This window comes from Pistacia vera, unplaced genomic scaffold (genome assembly GCF_008641045.1).
Source record: "Pistacia vera cultivar Batoury unplaced genomic scaffold, PisVer_v2 Contig50, whole genome shotgun sequence".
Classification (NCBI taxonomy): domain Eukaryota; kingdom Viridiplantae; phylum Streptophyta; class Magnoliopsida; order Sapindales; family Anacardiaceae; genus Pistacia; species Pistacia vera.
Window position 1 is genome coordinate 975,529 of NW_022196335.1, and position 4,229 is coordinate 979,757.

At 40.5% G+C, this 4,229-nt stretch overlaps 1 pseudogene; it reads right to left on the bottom strand.

The window, feature by feature from the left end:
- Positions 1-2,510: 2,510 nt before the first annotated feature.
- LOC116105521 lies at positions 2,511-3,196 on the bottom strand (annotated as a pseudogene).
- Positions 3,197-4,229: the final 1,033 nt, after the last annotated feature.

Genomic DNA, 4,229 nt, shown 5'->3' on the forward strand with positions numbered 1-4,229 from the left:
ACTTATCTCTCCTCTTGCTCACTATCTAAGTTGGAGGAAATGATCACGGGTAAGGTCTTATTGGGTCCTAGGAAAACATACTTTAGAGTATCAGGCAAGGCCTTCAACTCTAAGACTGGTGGAGACTCAATTGACCTCTGTTGTGTCGTCTTAGACAAAGGTGGTAAGTGTAATAGCCACTACTACTCAAAAACTTATAAAGAAATACATATAAAATATCATAAAGAAATTGGGCCCAAATTTTTCTTTTATTAAACATATATACATACTCTTTACAAACATATACATTTTTACACAAAATGTATAACATAAATAAAAGTCATCAAAAACCATAAGGGACAGTGTAGCCACTTCTTCTCGAACGCTGACATCCATCCGACAGTGTCCTCACCTGGGTCCTGCAAAACATGGAAAAACAACGGGTGAGCACAAAAATAATGCTCAGTAAGTAAATACTCTAATCATGCTAGCCCCGTGCCTGTCGCCCTCTAATTCTTTCCTTACAACTCCTTATTCAATTTCTCTTTGGGTACTTCTCTCTTTTTTCTCTTTCCCCTTCCACTAAAAACTCTTTTCTCATAACTCTTTCATAAATCACGACCCCATCTTACCGGGGGCACGGCCGGGACTCACTCCCACTCTACGTGATCTCTACTCATTCTAGCCGATCGGACTTGGTTATGCATGGATTCGGAACCCTTGGCCATGTGAGTGTATAATCTCTCTCTCTCGGGTACTCGGGTATAGCCCTCATCCGCATGCACTCTCACGGGCTACACCACTTCTCTAACTGATACTCATGCCGCTCTCTCAATGCGGCGTACATGCGAGAATACTCTACCCATTACTCACGGGTTCCCCATCGCATAACCTACTCTATTCTCTTTCTCTTAACTCTTAAAGTAGCTTATACTCACATTCTCTACTATATCTTAAGCTACTTCTTACTGCTTAAGTGCATAAACAATTGTGTAGAACTAGCTCATGCTCACTAATGCACTAATGAAATGCCAAATATATGATTTCCTCAAAACAGTCATTCTGCACCAGTCACACTAAAAAGACCATAACTTTCGTTATACACCTCTTATTACTACGGTTTTGGTCTTGTTTTAAAGCTTAGAAACAGGGCTATAACTTCTCTGTTTTGATCTCAGCCCAGTTCAAACCGTAAGATACCGAAAAATTACTTAGAAAGTTACGGCAATGACAGGGTAGATTTCATTTAGGCATTTCCTCAAATAACTCATGTGCATATAAACACTCTACCAAAATTACTACTAAACTTCATTCTCTAGCTATCCAAATTGGGGAAAAACTCCCTCAAATATTCATAATCCTTGTCAAGGAAAGCACTTCCAAAAAGCTTCACACAACATCTCTCAAACTTCATCTCAAATTCCATTCTCAATACACATTAAAACACTTCTCATACATGGAATCTATCCAACAACTACAAAATAACTACTCATCTCAAATCAATTTCTCATCAAGCATACTACATACTGATACATGCATACATCTCTACTCAAAAAAACTTGTTTAAAACTCAAGTTGGTAGGATTTACTTACCTTGTGCAAAGATGACTTCTTTAGCACTTTTCCTTCCTTTTGTGCTCTTGTCTCCTCTCTACAACTCAAAACAACCACAAGGACAGCAACAACCCAATAAGACTTCACTATAATTATAAGAAAATTCACATCTAAAGCATGAATTCTTACCTTAGGGTGCTTTAGATGAAATCTCTACTCAAAACCCCTCTTAAATCCCTTAGAAATCTTGGAAAATTGGATAGAGAAATTGAGAGAAAATGGGCAAATGGAAGAGGCGGTGGAGTGAAGAAAATAAGGGTTTCTCTACACTTAACCCTTTTTAGTTCATATTATAAGCATCATTTCCCATTTTGCCCTTGCCCTTTCTTGGAAATTCCATCTATATCCTTTGATTCTTTACAACTACACCCCCATCCAAACACAATCTCTACTAAATTTCCTTTCATTTTACTCCCCACTTTTCCTACTAATTAGGGGTAGAATGGTCATTGTGTCCTAAAAGAAGAATTCTCTAGAAAACTCAAGAAACCTTGTCTTAGGCTCGTCGCCGCGGCGAAGAATTTTTCGTCGCCTCGGCGAAATAAGGCAGAACCTACCCGTGGTGCAACTCCTCCTCCTCGCCGCAGTGAAGCTCCTTCTTCGCCCCGGCGAAGATTAGATTTTCAACTTCACCAAAACTTAACCAATTTCAAGGCAACAATTCAACCAACTCAACATACAAACTCAATTAAAGTTGAAACAATAAACTTTTAACTAATAACAGAAAATCTTAAACACGTACCTCAAGTGGGATATTACAGTAAGGGTTCATACTTGATGTTCCAAGGTCGACGCTTTAGAGTGGGCGACCTAGCCATATACGCACTAACCTCTTGAATATCAGACACGACACTCAAGCTACATATCTCCTCAACAAACAGATTCATAAGAGTGTAAATCGCATCATCACATAACATCTATGGGGCGTGAGCCTCCACTAGACTGTCAATAGCATCAACCATGAAACACTCGTTGTCATCCTCACGCATTGGTCCTAAACCAGCATTAAACACATTAAGTCTCAGTTTCCTATTCCCAAAAGACAGTTTCATCTCTCCTGATCTACAGTTAATGCACGCATTTTTCGTTGCTAGAAAAGGTTTCTCTAAAATAATCGGTGGCATACTTCCACTGCTCATATACTCCATGTCTAAGACAAGAAAATCCACCGAAAAATATAGTTCCTCAACCTTAACTAACACGTCCTTAATTAGGCCCCTAGGCATTTTGACCGATTAGTCAGCTAACTATAAAATAAATTAAGTAGACTTGAGCTCACCTAAGTTAAGCTGTTCATACACGGAAGTGGGTAATAAGTTCACGCTCGCCCCTAAGTCTAAGAGTGCTCTATCAATCGTGACATTACCTATCACACAAGAAATAATAGGAGCTTCAGGATCCTTTAACTTCGAGGGAATGCGGTTTAAGACAACCGCACTTACATTTTCTGGTAAATGTACAGTCTTAGATGTGTGAGATTTCATTCGCCTCTTTTGCATGCACAAGTCTTTGAGGAATTTGGCATAAGCGGGTACTTGCTTAATGGCATCTAAGAGTGGAATGTTAATTTGTTCCTCTTAAAAAACTCAATCATTTCCTCCATCCTAGTACTTTTCCTAGTAGTAGAAACATTTGGGGGCTCTAAGCATTGAGGAAAAGGTGTTGTCGGTATGTACCATGCAGGGGATGGTTCATTCTCTCCAACTTTTTCCTTACTCGGTCTCTGAACACTTGACTCTACAAGTGGCTCACTCTCACTCTCTTTGGCTTGGTCCCTACCTAGACTTTGCTCTTCTCTACCCTGGACTTTTACTTCCTTCTTAGGCCTAATTAGCTCTCAGCTGCTCCGAAGAGTCATCACAGCCTTAGCTTGTTCGAAAAACCCTCTCTGCTTAGAAGAACCACTAGGGTTACCTATGACTAGACTAGGCAATTGGCCTTGTTCCCTCCTATTGACTGCTTCAGCTAGTTGACCAATTTGGGTCTCTAGCTTACTAATGGATTGGGAATGAGAATGTAGAAGTTGGGTATTCTGCTCTAAATCTTGGAACCTAGCATTCATGTCTGCTTTTTGTTCCTGCATCGTTTGGAGCATTTGAACCATCATTGATTCTAGTGAACTAGGCACTGGAGTGGGCTGCTGAATGGGCGGTAGGATCCTAGGTTGGATTGAAGGTTGCTCCCTATAATTGCCTTGCTGATTGGAAGGATTGTTCCTATATGGCATATTATTGGGGACATTCTAAGGTGGTTATGGCTTCCATGAAAAATTAGGGTGATTACGCCACCTAGGATTGTATGCGTTCGAGTACGGATTGTTCCGTCTCTGGAAGCCTTGTGCAACTTGCACTTGCTCCTCAAAAGAGTCAGGGGTAGGTTCCTCAACTAGATGGTCAAGAGTGAAGTGCATGGCAAAAACATCCTGGTTCACCTTCTGAGATGATTGTGTAGAGGGTTGCCTTTGTATAGATACAAACTGGTCAAATCGGTGGGCTAACACCTCTAACTTGGAACTAATGTCATCTAACCGTGACACCTCATACACGCCACCCTTCTTGGATGGCTGCCCTGAGATAGAAAAAATAGAAGCAGAAATGTGGTGCATTGAATTTTCACTTAAGGTCTCGAAGAGTTGC